The 16,360-nt window shown below is 39.7% G+C and overlaps 1 long non-coding RNA gene across 1 annotated transcript in view; it reads left to right on the top strand.

Annotated features, from left to right (window-relative positions):
* Positions 1-1,326: 1,326 nt before the first annotated feature.
* LOC111144006 overlaps positions 1,327-16,360 on the top strand; it is a 37,774-nt gene continuing 22,740 nt past the window's right edge. Inside the window, exon 1 of the long non-coding RNA XR_002640355.1 lies at positions 1,327-1,604. This is a non-coding gene — a long non-coding RNA (uncharacterized LOC111144006). The remainder of the gene's footprint in view (positions 1,605-16,360) is intronic.

Raw genomic sequence — 16,360 nt, 5'->3', positions numbered from 1 at the left:
GCCCTCTGTCAAATAAGTAAAATCTTTCTTTAAAAAAATGAAGTTTGGAGTTAGAGTAGTAGACCTGGAGCTATTTCCCCATAGTATTTGCACCCAGGTAACAATGTAAAAAAACTGTCCATGGGAACATACAATCAAGCACAACTATATGCTGCCAAATACGACAAACGGGGGACATAGGTTTGGCTAAGTCCTGTATCAGCAATTTCCCTTGTTACCAGAGGCCATCCTGACAGCTTCTAAGCAGTGTTAAAAACAACAAAAATACTTCGTGTTCTTAAGGGGCATGTGGCTTCATTGAGGAACCCATGGCATAAGAATATACACAACCGACATAGGTACGTATGTCGGGTTTCGAGCATAGCAACGTGGTCTAGATAGAGTTCCATCTTTTCTTCATAAAACCATCCAACAAGAAAGCTGCTGGAGAATACCCGTAATTGGCTTAAGTTAATGACAGGGTCTAAGTGTCACGAAAGTTCGAATTGGTCCCTGGGATAGCCCGTAGAGCAGGCCGTAGCCCAGGTGGGTGCCCTCAGATGAGATGATCTCTATGAGCCGGCTCTTCCTCCTGGAAGATCACAGACCTGCCCCCCCCTCCCCCGCCCCCTGCAGTGCTCAAGAGATGATCATTTCTGCTCCACGTGCAGCTACTGCTTAGTACTTGCTGATGTTCCTGGCGTGACGGAGTCTGTGGGGGGGGTTCGAGTGATTTAACCCTATAAATGGAAAAACCTGCAGCAGTTCTTTCTGACTTCCCCCAAAAGGGCAGTGTGTGCGGCCCGTGATACCCACTTCCTTCCTTTTTCTGGGAAACAGAACTTTCCCCATCCAGGCCCTTCCCCAACACGCCCGTCTCCCACTTCTCCCACCACAGTTCGTGGCCTCAGCTGCCTCAAACGCGTTTGGACGACCCTCCCACCTCCACCTTGCACATGCGCATACACAGCATGCGGTAAAGCAGGCACAGCCTGCGCAGCCGGGAGTTTCACGAGCCGGGCCCGGTGTTCTGCTCTTCCTCGAGGGGGCGGGGCACCAAGGGGCGAGGCAAACGAGAGGCCCTGTATTGCCATTGGTAGCGGCGGGGTCACGTGGAGGCTCACGTGAACCCTCGGCTCTCGGGTACAGCGGCCCACCAGCCCACGAGTCCTCTGCCCGCGGCGCGCAGGCGCTCAGCGGGGTTGCGGCGAGGGCGGAGGTGGTAAAGGGGTGAAGGCGAAGGAGGGAGTGCCTGAGAGCAAGCAACACATGCCTGGCGCAGTGCCTTGCAGCTGGCGGCGGGTGGGGCCGCCGCGGCTTTCTCCTGTCGTTGGGAGTCTGCTGACAGGAAAACGAGCCGGGTGGGGAGCGCCCCGGCCCGGGCCCTTTCCCCTGAAAGTCTGCCGGGGCCGGGTAAGCCAGATAGAGACTCTGGGTCATGTTACAAATGGACGTTGAGGATCGCAAAGATCAGCCTTCTAGCCCTCTCTGTGCCTGTTACGAGCTTTGTGACCTGTGGCGAGTCCCTTAACCCGCGCCTCAGTTTCCCCACTCTTCTAGAGGACTTGCGACCTGAGAGTGGTTAAGAAGAAAAAAAAGTTCACGTCACAAGCACTACCTGCCTAGTGAGTATTTAGAGCACCTAAGTCATGCCCTTGCCCTCAAGAAATCGGGTGCCTACTTCAGGCACTGAGCAAGACGGAAGTTCCACCATGGTTTATGCCAGGGCCCTGGAATGGGCCCTCCTGGTGGATTGGCTGCACTGCCGATGTGAGCTTGGGACTCAGTTTTCTTTTAAGGAATAGCAGGTGCTTCAAAGGTAACGAAAAGAGCGTGGAGTGGTAAGCGTCGTCACTGGCACCTAGTAGTCTCCTAAGACTAGTGACAAACTCCAGGCAGTGCGAAAGGCTTCTCTGTACAGTTGCTCATTTCAAAGCAGCCTGAATGTCTGGGGGAATGCAAGCACGGTGTAGGGGCTGGGGGTGCACACCCGCAGAACAGAGTTGATTTTTATTCTCCGGCTAGCCAGAATGAAGGAGTGGGGTTATTGATGAAGCACAGTCCTATTTGTTCCTCCTACCTTAGGAAAGGGCTTCTGAGTCTTCCTTTCTGAATCCCTAGTTGGTAGTGGTTTAGAACAGGTAAAGGAGAGATTTAGTTGATGTTTCTGAATTCGCTCTTATGTTTAGACCTCTTCTGATGACGAAGAAGGCAAGTGATTGGTAGTTGGGGCAGTTAATGGTGTATTCTAACAATTTGGGATGACATTGTCGGTACTTGACAGGAAAGCTGGCAAAACATTTACATCAGCTGTTACTGTGGCTCCATGTTGAAAGCTTGAGAAATCCTCGGGGGCTGTGTTGTATTACCTCTTTGTTTTGGTCTCCATAATACCCCTGCCTCCATTGTTTCTAGGTGGTCCTTAAAAACTGTGATTTATTATTTTATTTATAGATGTGCATTTTGACCTTAATCTCACCTTTTCTACCAGTAACCACTTTAAGATCCTGTTGCTACAAGAGTTCAGGGAAAATCCATTTGTAATATTATTTAGAGAAGGATGACCACACCCTGACTTAGCAGACTGTTGAGTAAATCAAGCTACTGTTCTTTCTGGAAAAAACCTGCAGCTGAAACTGGGATCATGGATAAAGAAACCCAGCTGGATTTTGCCCCAGTGCCAGTGATGGTTTCTGTTTATGGTCTGTTTATCATACAACATGCTTTGCCAGAATACGACTAGTTTTTTTTGTAAGCCTACCATGCCTATAGTATGTGATGCCTTGTGTCTAAAGGATGTATAAAAAGCTGATTGATCTTGACCTTTTAAGTGAATGGGAGATGTTAGTTAAAGTTGGTAGCTTGTCCACAGGCAGGTCTTTGGAGAAAGTAGTCATTTGATTGACACTCTCTAATTGATAGCATATGAGAGAGATTCCAGGAACTTTTTCATTTATTTTCAGTTTTCGTTTTAGTATTCTAAACATTTGTAGAGTTTACATGCAGATGTTTCAGTTTCCTGAAATTGGCTTTAAATAATTAGTTGTCCTTGGTCTCACTCACTATTTAAGTTCAACATATATTATTTAACACAGTATAGTAGCTGAGTAACTGCAACACTCATAATAAACATTGGTTGAGTAAATACTATTTATAGCAACGATTTATATAGATCATTTATATCCATTGTGTCACTTCACCATTTTGGACACTGGGGAATAAAACCATGTTTATTATATGTTCCTCTACCTCAGGAAATTTATGACCAGTTTTCTCTACTTTTTTTTTCTTAAGAGAAAAGAATCTTCCTGGAAAGTTACGCCTTTTAATTGTTCTAGAAATCTTGGATATTTATATTGTTTTTTTGAGAGTACTCATTTTCTTTAACATTTTTATTTTTTCTTTGTTTCAAATGAAATAACTCTTGCAATGTTAGGGTGGGTCTTAGCCAAATCTGATCATTTGCTTACTCTTATTCCATTTTATGGCCAAGTTCTACTTACATATATACGTGCACACATACAATATTTTCTTTATCCATTTACCTATGGATGGGCACTTGGGTTGCTTCCATTTCTTGGCTGTTGCAAATAATGCTGCAGGAAATGTAGGGATGCATTTTTTTTTTTTTTTCAAATTAGCCTTTTCATTTTCTTTTGGTAAACCAGAAGTAGAATTACTAGATCACATGGTATTTCTGTTTTTAATTTTTTGGGGAACTTTAATACTCTTTTCCATGGTGGCTACATCAGTTTGCATTCCCACCAACAGTACATGAAGGTTCCCTTTTCTCCACATCCTCACCAACACTTGTTATTTCTTTTTCATTCTGAGCCTTTCTGACAGGTATGAGGTAATACCTCATTGTGGTTTTGGTTTGTATTTCCCTGATGATTATTGATGTTGAGCATCTTTTCATGTGTCTCTTGGCCCTGTATGTCTTCTTTGGAAAAATATCTATTAAGATCTTCACACTTTTTTAGTTGGTTTGGATTTGTTTGTTTTGTTTTGAGTTGTAGGAGTTCTCTATATATTTTGGATATTAGCCCCTTACCAGATACATCATTTTTTTTTTTTATTAAAGATTTTATTTATTTGACAGACAGATCACAATTAGGCAGAGAGGCAGGCAGAGAGAGAGAAGGAGGAAGCAGGCTCCCTGCTGAGCAGAGAGCCTGATGCAGGGCTCGATCCCAGGACTCTGGGATCATGACCTGAGCCGAAGGCAGAGGCTTTAACCCACTGAGCCACCCAGGCGCCCCCAGATACATCATTTTTTAATATCTCCTCCTATTCATTAGGTCGCCTTTTCATTTTGTTGATGATTTCCTTCACTGTACACAGCTTTTTAGCTTGATGTATTACAGTTTATTTTTGCTTTTGTTTCCGTTGCCTGAGGAGACAGATCCAAATACATACTGCTAAGAGCAGTGTCCAGGAATATACTACCTACATTTTCTTTTAAGAGTTTTCTGGTTACACGTCTCACATTTAGGTCTTTAATCCATTTTGAATTATTTTTGCATATAGCATAGGAAAGTGGTCCAGTTTCATTCTTTTCTATGTAGCAGTCCAGGTTTTCCAACACCATCTATTGAACTGAGTGTCTTTTCCCCATTATATATTCTTTCCTCCTTTGTTGTAGATTAATTGACCACATAGGCATGGGTTTATTTCTGGGTTCTCTATTCTTTTTTTTTTTTAAAGATTTTATTTATTTATTTGGCAGAGAGAGATCACAGTAGACAGAGGCAGGCAGAGCGAGAGAGAGAGAGGGAAGCAGGCTCCCCGCTGAGCAGAGAGCCCGATGCGGGACTCGATCCCAGGACCCCGGGATCACGACCCGAGCCGAAGGCAGTGGCCTAACCCACTGAGCCACCCAGGCGCCCATGGGTTCTCTATTCTGTTCCATTGATCTATGAGTCTGTTTTTGTGCCAGTACCATATTGTTTTGATTACTATGGCTTTTAGTATAGTTTGAAATCTGGGAATGTGGTACCTCCATCTTTGTTCTTTGTTCTCAAGATTACTTTGATTATTTGGTGTCTTTTGTGGTTCCATACAAATTTTAGGGTTATTCTAGTTCTGTGGAAAATGTTACTGGTGTTTTGATGGGGATTGCATGGAATCCTTGCTAAATTTTTGTGATTTGCTTGGGGGTAGTGTGGACATTTTATTTTTTTTTTTTAAGATTTATTTATTACTTGAGAGAGTGAGCAAGCAAGATAGCGCAAGCAGGGGGAGAGGGAGAGAGAGAGAATCTCCAGCAGACTCCCTGCTGAGTGCACAGCCTGATGCCAGGCTTGGTCCCATGACCCTGAAATCATGACTTGAGCTGAAACCAAGAGTAAGATGCTTAACTGACTGAACCACCCAGGCGCCCCAGATACTGTGGACATTTTAACAATATTCTTTGAACCATGAGCATGATATGTCTTTCATTTGTGTCGTACTCAGTTTCTTTTATCAGTATCTTACACTTTTCAGAGTACAAATCTTTTGCCTCCTTGGTTAAATTGATTCATAGGTATTTTATTCTCCCTGATGTAATGGTAAATGGAATTATCTTAATTTCTCTTTTTCTTGTATGTTATTTGTGTATAGAAACACAACAGATTTCTGTATGTTAATTTTATTTCCTGCAACTTTACTGAATTCATTAATTAGTTCTAATGGATGATGACTTTAAATCTAAAAATCTCTAAAGTGATGACTTTAGGATTTTCTGTATGTAGTATCCTATCATCTGCAAATAGTGAAAATCTTACTTCTTTACCAATTTGGATACCTTTATTCCTTTTACTTGTCTGAACCAATAGCTACAACTTCCAGTACAATGTTGAATAAAAGTGGCAAAAGTGGATATCCTTGTTTTGTTCCTGATACAGAGGAAAAGCTTGGAGCTTTTCACCTTTGAGTATGTTAGCTGTGGGTTTATCGTATATGGACTTTATTATATTGATGTATGTTCTCTCTACACCCACTTTGTTGAGAGTTCTTTTTATCATGAATTGATGTTGAAATTTGATGTTTTTCTGCATTTATCAAGATAATGTGATTTTTAAATTAACATATAATGTATTATTTGTTTCACGGGGACAGGTCTGTGATTCATCAGTCTTACACAGTTCACTGTGCTCACCATAACACTACCCTCCCAATGTCCATCACCCAGTCATTCCATCCCTCCCACTGCCCTCCCCTCCAGCAACCCTCACTTTGTTTTCTGAGATTAAGAGTCTCTTATGGTTTGTTTCCCTTTCTGGTTTTATCTTGATTTACTTTTCCCTCTGTTCCCCTATGATCCTCTGTCTTGTTGCTCAAATTCCTCATATCATTGAGAGGATATGATAATTGTCTTTCTGCAATTGATTTATTTCGTTTGGCACAATACCGTCTAGTTCCATCCATGTTGTTGCAAATGGCAAGATTTTAGTTTTTTGACGCCTGCATAATATTCCATTGAATGTGTGTGTGTATACACACATGTACACACACATACATACCACTTCTGATTTATCGATTCCCCTGTTGATGGACATCTGGGATCTTTCCACAATTTGGCTATTGTATACATTGCTGCTATAAACATTGGGGTGCATGTGCCCTTTCAGATCACTACATTTGTATCTTTGGGGCAGATACCCAGTAGTGTAGTTGCTGGGTCATAGGGTAGCTTTATTTTCAACTTTTTGAGGAACCTCCATACTGTTTTTCTAGAGTGGCTGCACCAGCTTGCATTCCTACCAACAGTGTAGGAGGGTTCCCCTTTCTCTGCATCCTTGCCAACACCTGTTGTTTTCTGACTTGTTAATTTTAGCCATTCTGACTGGTGTGAGGTGGTATCTCATTGTGGTTTTGATTTATATTTCCCTGATGCCGAGTGATGTGGAGCACTTCTTCATGTGTCTTGGCCATCTGGATGTCTTCTTTGTAGGAATGTCTGTTCATGTCTTCTGCCCATTTCTTGATTGGATTATTTGTTCTTTGGGTGTTGAGTTTGATAAGTTCTTTATAGACTTTGGATACTAGCCCTTTATCTGATATGTCATTTGCAAATATCTTCTCCCATTCTGTTGGTTGTCTTTTGGTTTTGTTGACTGTTTCCTTTGCTCTGTAAAAGCTTTTGATCTTCACGAAGTCCCAATAGTTCATTTTTGCCCCTGTTTCCCTTGCCTTTGGCGATGTTTCTAAGAAAGAGTTGCTGTGGCTGAAGTGGAAGAGGTTGCTGCCTGTGCTCTCCTCAAGAAATTTGATGGATTCCTGTTTCCCACTGAGGTCTTTCATCCATTTGGAGTCTATTTTTGTGTGTGGTATAAGGAAATGGTCCAGTTTCATTCTTCTGCATGTGGCTGTCTAATTTTCCCAACACCATTTGTTGAAGAGACTGTCTTTTTTCCATTGGACATTCTTTCCTGCTTTGTTGAAGACTAGTTGACTATAGAGATGAGGGTCCATTTCTGGCTCTCTGTTCTGTTCCATTGATCTATGTGTCTGTTTTTGTGCCAGTACCATACTGTTTTGATGATCACAGCTTCGTAATAGAGCTTGAAGTCCAGAACTGTGATGCCACCAGCTTTGATTTTCTTTTCTACCATTCCTCTGGGTATTTGGGGTCTTTTCTGGTTCCATATAAATTTTAGGATTATTTGTTCCATTTCTTTGAAAAAAGTGGATGGTATTTTGATAGGGATTGCATTAAATGTGTAGATTGCTCTAGGTAGCATAGATTTTCACAATATTCTTCCAATCCATGAGCATGGAACGTTTTTCCATTTCTTTGTGTCTTCTTCAATTTCTTTCATGAGTACTTTATAGTTTCATGAGTACAGATTCTTTGCATCTTTGGTTAGGTTTATTCCTAGGTATTTCATGGTTTTGGGTGCAATTGTAAATGGGGTCGACTCCTTAATTTCTCTTTCTTCTGTTTTGTTGGTGTATAGAAATGCAGCTCATTTCTGTGCATTGATTGTATATGCTGCTACTTTACTGAATTCCTGTATGAGTTCAAGCAATTTTGGGGTTGAGTCTTTTGGATTTGCCACATAAAGTATCCTATCATCTGCAAAGAGTGAAAGTTTGATTTCTTCTTTGCCTATTTAGATGCCTTTTATTTCTTTAGTTATCTGATTGCTGAGGCTAGGACTTCTAGTACTATGTTGAATAGCAGGGGTGATAGTGGACATCCCTACTGTGTTCCTGACTTTAGGAGAAAAGCTTTTAGTTTTTCCCCATTGAGAATGATATTCACTGTGGGCTTTTCATAGTTGGCTTTTATGATACTGAGGTATGTACCCTCTATCCCCACTCTGTGAAGTGTTTTGATCAAGAAAGGATGCTGTACTTTGTCAAATGCTTTTTCTGCATCTTTTGAGAGGATCATATGGTTCTTGTTCTTTCTTTTATTAATGTATTGAATCACATTGATTGATTTGTAGTTGTTGAACCAGCCTTGCAGCCCAGGAATAAATTCCACTTGGTTGTGATGAATAATCCTTTTGATGTACTGTTGGATCCTATTGGCTAGGATTTTGGTGAGAATTTTTGCATCCATGTTCATCAGGGATATTGGTCTGTAATTCCCCTTTTTGATGAGATCTTTGTCTAGTTTTGGGATCAGGGTAATGCTGTCTTCATAAATGAGTTTGGAAGTTTAACTTCCATTTCTACTTTTAGGTACAGTTTCAGGAGAATAGGTATTAATTCTTCTTTAAATGTTTGGTAGAATTCTAAGAATTACATAGAATCCATCTGGCCCCAGGCTCTTGTTTGTTGGGAGATTTTTGATTACTGATTTAGTTTCTTTATTGGTTGTAGGTCTGTTCCGGTTTTCTATTTCTTCCTGGTTCAGTTTTGGTAGTTTATTTTTCTAGGAATGCATCCATTTCTTTCAAAATGTCAAATTTGCTAGCACATAGTTGCTCATAATACGTTCTTAAAATTGTTTGTATTGCTTTGGTGTTGGTTGTGATCTCTCCTCCTTCATTCATGATTTTATTAATTTGGGCCCTTTCTCTTTTCTTTTTGATAAGTCTGGCCAGGGGTTTATCAATCTTATTAATTCTTTCAAAGACCCAACTCCTAGTTTCATTGATCTGTTGTTCTACTGTTCTTTTGGTTTCTATTTCATTGATTTCTGCTCTGATCTTTATTATTTCTCTTCTCCTGCTGGGTTTAGGCTTTCTTTGCTGTTCTTTCTCCATCTCCTTTAGGTGTAGGATTAGGTTGTGAACTTGAGACCTGAGAAAGGCTTGTATTGCTATATACTTTTCTCTTAAGACTGCCTCTTCTTCATCCCAAGATTTTGAACAGTTGTGTTCATTTTCATTTGTTTCCATGAATTTTTAAATTCTTAAGTTCCTGGTTGACCCATTCATTCTTTAGTAGGATGCTCTCTAGCCTCCATGTATTTGAGTTCTTTCCAAATTTCCTCTTGTGATTGAGTTCTTGCTTCAGAACACTGTGGTCTGAAAATATGCAGGGAATGATCCCAGTCTTTTGGTACTGGTTGAGACCTGATTTGTGACCATGGTGTGATCTATCCTGGAGAATGTTCCATGTGCACTAGAGAAGAATGTGTATTCTGTTGCTTTGAGATGAAATGTTCTGAATATATCTGTGATGTCCATGTGGTCCAGTGTGTCATTTAAAGCCTTTATTTCCTTGTTGATCTTTGGCTTAGATGATCTGTCCATTTCAGTGAGGGGACTGCTAATGTCCCCTGTTATTATTGTATTATTATCAATGTGTTTCTTTGATTTTTGTTATTATTTGGCTAATATAATTGGCTGCTCCCATGTTAGGGGCATAGGTATTTAAAATTGTTAGATCTTCTTGTTGGACAGACCCTTTAAGTATGATACAGTGTCTTTCCTCATCTCTTATTACAGTTTTTGGTTTAAAATCTAATTTGTCTGATATAAGGATTGCCACCCCAGCTTTCTTTTGATGTACATTAGCATGGTACATTGTTTTCCACCCCCTCACTTTAAATCTGGAAATGCTGGGCTGCCTGGGTGGCTCAGTGGGTTAAGCCTCTGCCTTTAGCTCAGGTCATGATCTCAGGGTCCTGGGATCAAGTCCCACATCAGGCTCTCTGCTAGGCAGGGAGCCTGCTTCCTCCTTAATCTCTCTCTCTCTCTCTCTACTTGTGATCTCTCTCTGTCAAATAAATAAAATCTTTAAAAAAAATCTGGAAATGTCTTTGGGTCTAAAATGAGTCTCTTGTAGACAGCATATCGATGGGTCTTTTTTTTTTTTTTTTTTTTTAATCCATTCTGATACCCTGTGTCTTTTCCATTGGGGCATTTATCCCATTTACATTCAGGGTAACTATTGAAAGATGTGAATTTAGTGCCATTGTATTGCCTAAAAGGTGACTCTTAACTGTATATTGTCTCTATTCCTTTCTGGTCTATGTTACTTTCAGGTTCTCTCTTTGCTTAGAGGACCCCTTTCAATATTTCCTGTAGGGCTGGTTTGCTCTTCGCAGGTTCTTTTAGTTTTTGTTTGTCCTGGAAACTTTTTAATCTCTCCTTTTATTTTCAATGACAACCTAGTTGGATATAGTATTCTTGGCTATATATTTTTCTTTTTAGTGCTCTGAATCTATCATGCCCATCCTTTAGGGCCTGCCAAGTCTCTGTTGATAGGTCTGCTGCCAGTCTAATATTTCTACCATCATAGGTTACAGACCTCTTGTCGTGAGCTGCTTTCAGGATTTTCTCTTTGTCTCTGAGACTTGTAAGTTTTACTATTAGATGACAGGGTGTTGACCTATTTTTATTGATTTTGATTGGAGGGTCTATGTGCCACCTGGATTTTGATGCCTGTTTCCTTCCTTACGTTAGGGAAGTTCTCTGCTGTAACTTTCTCCAATATATCTTCTGCCTCCTCTCACTTTCTGCCCCCCCCCTTTCTTCTTCTTCTGGGATCCCAATTATTCTAATATTGTTTTGCCTTATGATGTCACTTATCTCTTGAATTCTCCCCTTATGATCCAGTAGTTGTTTATCTCTTTCTCAGCTTCTTTATTCTCCATTTTGTCTTCTGTATCACTGATTCTGTCTTCTGCCTCATTTATCCTGAGAGCCTCCATTTTTTATTGCATATCATTAATAGGCTTTTTGATTTCAACTTGGTTAGATTTTAGTTCTTTTATTTCTCCAGAAAGGGGTTCTCTATTATCTTCTATGCTTTTTTCAAACCTAGCTAGTATCTTTATAATCGTCATTCTGAACTCTAGTTCTGACATGTTACTAATGTCCCTATTGATTAGGTCCTTGGCAGTCGGTACTGCCTCTTGTTCTTTTCTTTTGAGGTTAGTTTTTCTGTTTGACATTGTCATTTTTGTCCATAGACGAATAGATGAATGGGAGAACAAAATGCTAAAAGGGTAACAACAATCCCAGAGAAATATACGCCAAACAAATCAGAAGAGACCCAAAACCAGAGAGAAAAGAAAGGAAAAAGAAAAAAAAAGAGAAGAAAAAAGGAGTGTGATCAGGCTGGTGAATAGAACAGAGCCACACACTAGATTTTGGGTGTATTTTGGTCTGTTAGAAGAAACTGCCTCCAAATATTTTAATGAAAGAAAAATTTACATATATACAAAAATAAGGTTAAATATGATGGAGGAATAGAATATGACTATAAAGATGAAAATTGAAAAAAGATTTTAAAAAAGGAATTGATAAGAAGTTGGTTGAAAAAAGGAAGAAAAAAATTAAGGAATAAAAAAAAAAGAATGTGATCACGCAGTAGACTAGAACAAAGCCATACACTAGATTTAGGTTATATTTTGTTCTGTTAGAAGAAAATGTATCCCAAAATTTTAGAGAAAGAAAAACTTACATACATACACAAAATAAGTTTAAGTGCAATGAAGGAATAGAATATCACTGTAAAAATGAAAATTTAAAAAGATTTTAAAAAAGGAATTGATAAGATGTTGGTAAAAATAGGAAAGAAGAAAAATTCAAAATAGAAAAAAAAATAAAGGAAATTTTAAAAATTAACTTTGAAAAACTAAAGGATCATGGAAGAAAAAGCCATGATTCTGTGTGCTGTATTCCTGTATCGCTGGAGTTTTGCAGTTCTCATTGATTGGTCTTGGCTGGATGTTCTTGCTGATCTTCTGGGGGAGGGGCCTGTTGCAGTGATTCTCAAATGTCTTTGCCTGAGGTGGAATTGTACTGCCCTGTCAGTGGCTAGGCTAAGTAATCTGCTTGGGTTTGATCTCAGTAATTTTTGTTCCCTGAAAGCTTTCCATACAGCTTTGGAGGATGAGAATAAAAATGGCAGGTTTCCAATCTCTGGCCCTGGAGGAGCTGAGAGCTCAGCGCCCCACTCCTCAGTGCACCCTCAGAGAAAGGTAGTCAATCAGTCCTTTATTCCTGGTCCCTGGCTGCACTCCGTGCTCACCCGGCTGTGACCAAGCGTTTCTGTCTCTGGCACACAACCCTGTTTGTAGTCTACAAACCCAGCAGATTCCTGAGGTGTGTTCCCATGCTGCCCCTTCCAGGGGAGGAAGGGGAGTCTCCCTGGATCTGCCACTTGTTGGGTCCCTGCACGAAGACCAGTAACCCAGCTGTGGGGTGGATCATGGTTTATGGCAACCCCAAGCTGAGAGCCCCCTCCTCAGTTCTGTCTTTGCAGCCGGTTTTCCTTCTCTGATACCTGGGAGATCTGCTGCACTCAGACACCCTCAATCTTTCTGTGACCCTGAGCGTCCTGAAACCACACTGTCCCAGCAAGTGTTCCACCCCCCACTTAGCCACTGGAGTGATGTCCCTTAGTGGAGCAGACTTCTAAATGTTCTGATTTTGTGCTCCACTGCTCTCTCACTTGCCAGGAGCCAGCTGATGGAGGCTCCCTCTCCCGGTGGTCTGTCTTCCCAAATATTGCCTCAGATTGACTTCTCTGCATTTCCTACCTTCCAGAAAGTGGTTGCTTTTCTGTTCATAGAATTGCTGCTATTCTTTTCTTTGATCTCCTGTTGAGTTTGTAGGTGTTCACAGTGGTTGGGGTGGTAACTATCTAGCTGAATTCCTGGGAGCAGACAAAATTTAGGTCTTTTACTCCTCTGCCATCTTGCTCCCCTCCCCCCATAATATGATTTTTACCTTTTATTTTGTTAATGTGTTCTACGATACTGATTTGATTTGCAGTTATTAAACCATCCTTGCATCACTGTAATAAATCTTAATTGACTGTGGTGAATGATCCTTTTAGTGTATTGTTGAATTCATTTGCTGATGCTTTGTTGAGGAATTTTGCATCTGTGTTCATCAGGGAATTGGCCTGTAATTTTCTTTTTTGTATGGTCTTTGTCTGGTTTTGTTATCAGGGTAATGCTAGCATTGTAGAGTGAATTTAGAAGCATTCCTTTCTCTTCAATTATTTAGAGTGGTTTGAAAAGGATAGGTATTAACTTATTAAAATGTTTGGTAGAATTTACCTGTAAAACCATCTTTTCCTGGACTTCTGTTTTTGGGGAGGTTTTTTTTTTTTTTTTAAGATTTTATTTATTTATTTGACAGAGATCACAAGTAGGCAGAGAGGCAGGCAGAGAGAAAGGAAGGGAAGCAGGCTCCCCGCTGAGCAGAGAGCCCGATGTGGGACTCCATCCCAGGACCCTGAGATCATGACCTGAGCCGAAGGCAGCGGCTTAACCCACTGAGCCACCCAGGCGCCCTTTGGGGAGTTTTTTGATTATTGATTTAATTTCATTACTTTTTTTAAAAAAGAATTTATTCATTTATTTGACAGAGTGCACAAGGAAGGGGGAGCATCTGGCAGAGGTCAAGGGAGAAGCAGGCTCCCTGCTGAGCAGAGAGCCTGACATGGGGCTTGATCCCAGGACCCTGGGATCATGATCTGAGTTGAAGGCAGATGCTTAACTCATTGAGCCACCCAGGTGCCCCTAATTTCATTACTTTTTACCAATTTCTTTTCAGATTTTCTACTTTTTCCTAATTCAATCTTGTAGAATTGTATGTTTCTAACAATTTATCCATTTTTTTCTAGGTTGTCCACTTTGTGGCATATAATTTTTGTAGTGGCTTCTTATAATTCTTTATATTTATGTGGTTCAACAGGCTATTCCTAACATTTATATAGAGAAGCAAAGAACTTACTACAGCCAGAACAATTTTGAAAGAGAAAAGCAGTTATAAGACTCATACTACCTGATTTCAAGACTTACTATAAAGTTATAGTAGTTAAGACTGTGCGATTATTTTTAAACCTATGGTAAAACATACACAGAACATGAGATCTACCCTCAATAAATTATTAAGTGTACAATACAGATTATTAACTGCAGGTATAGTGTATAGCACCTTTCTAGAACTTTTCAATCCTGCATGGCTGGAAGTTTATACTCGTTGATTAGCAGCTTCTTGTTCCCACCTCTTTATAGACTTTGACAACAGTATTGTATTTTGTGCTCTGATGAGTTTTGACTAGTTTAGATACCTCATATAAGTGGAATCATGCAATAATTGCCTATGACTGGCTTATTTCATTTAGCATAATGTCCTCAAGTTCCATCTATTTTCTGGCATATGACAGGATTTCCTTCCTTTTTATGGCTGAATTATATTCCCCTGTTTGTATATACTACATTTTCTTTATCCATTTATCTGTCAACAGACATTTAGATTGTTTCTACCTCTTAGTTATTCTGAACAAGCTATAGTAAGTCTGGGAACACAGATATCTCTTTGAGAACATGATTTCACTTCTTTTGAAATTTTTCAAAGATTTTATTTATTTATTAAGAGAGAGAGGAGCACAGAGGGAGAGGGAGAAGCAGACTCCCTGCTGAGCAGAGAGCCCAACATGGGGCTCCATTCCAGGACCCTGAGATTTTGACCTGAACTAAAGGCAGACACTCAACCAACTGAGCCACCTAGGTGCCTCCAGTTGTTTTGGATTAATACCCAGAAATGGGATTGGTGCCTCATGTGGTCATTTTATATATTTTTTGAGTAACCTTCATACTGTTCTTTGTAGTGGCTGTACCATTTTACATTTCCGTCAGCAGTGCTCCAGGGTTCCAGTTTTTCCACATTCTTATCTATACTTGTTATTTTGTTTTCTTAATAATGGCTATCTTAACCAGTGTGAGGTGTTATCTCACTGTGTTTTTGATTTGCATTTCCCTGATGTCTATTAATGTTGAGCATCTTTTCATATATTTATTGGCCATTTGTATGTCTTCTTTGGAAAAGCGTTCAAATTTCTTGCCCATTTTTAATCAAATTATTTATGTTTTTTTGCTTTTGAGTTGTAAGAGTTCCTTACATATTTTGGATATTAATCCCTTAAAAATTTGCAAATATTTTCTCCCTTTTGATAGATTGCTTTTTTAGTCTATTGATTGTTCTCTTTGCTATATAGGAGCTTTTTAGTTTGATGTAGTCCCATCTTGCCTGTTTTTGTATCTATTGCCTATCCTTTTGGTGTCATATTCCAGAAGTCATTGCTAAGACCAGTGTCATGAAGCTTTTCCCTGATTTTTTTCCTTAGAGTTTTTCAGTTTCAGGTTTTACATTTAAGTTTTCAGTCCATTTGAGTTGATTTTCATGTATGGTGTAAGACAAGAATTCAGTTTTATTTGTTTGCAATTGGATGTCCAGGTTTCTCAGCACCATTTGATGAAGAGACTGTCATTTCCCCATTGTATATTCTGGGTGCCCTTGTTGAAGGTCAGTTGACCATATATGAAGACAGGGTGATACTGGTGAAAGGAAACGCACATAGGTCAATGGAACAGAATGTAGAGTTCAGAAAAAGACATAAACATGGGCACAGGTGCCAAGATAACTCATTGGAGTAAAATATAGTCTTTTCACAAAATGGTGCTAGAATAATTAGATGTCCGTATTTTTGAAAAATGAACCCTGATCCATACTTCAAACACTTACAAAAATTAACTCAAAATGTATCATAGACCAAAATGTAAAATCAAAACTATAACACTTCTAGAACTTCCTGTCCATATGGTAGCTACATGTGGCTATTTAAATTTAAATAATTAAAACTAAATACAATTTTAAAATTCAGTTCCTAGTTCTAGCCACATGTCAAGTCCTCAGTAGCTATGTGTGGTTAGCTATAGCTAGTGTATTGGTTAGCTTGGAGTATAGCACATTTTCATCATCACAGAAAGCTTTATTGTACACTGCTGTTCTGGAAGAAAACATAGGAAAAAACTCTTTGGGATTTTAGTTAGATGAAGATTTCTTAGGACACAAAAAAACATGAGCCACAAAAGAAAAAAGTTGATAAATTGAGTTTTGTCAAAATTAAAAACTTCAGATTTTTGGAAAGCTGTGCTAAGGAAATAAAAAGACAAGCCATAGACCAGGGAGAA

This window comes from Enhydra lutris, unplaced genomic scaffold (genome assembly GCF_002288905.1).
Source record: "Enhydra lutris kenyoni isolate GAN:26980312 unplaced genomic scaffold, ASM228890v2 scaffoldscaffold10, whole genome shotgun sequence".
NCBI classification, from domain to species: domain Eukaryota; kingdom Metazoa; phylum Chordata; class Mammalia; order Carnivora; family Mustelidae; genus Enhydra; species Enhydra lutris.
The sequence above is the reverse complement of the archived record's forward strand: the minus strand, read 5'-3'. Positions and strand labels throughout refer to the sequence as shown.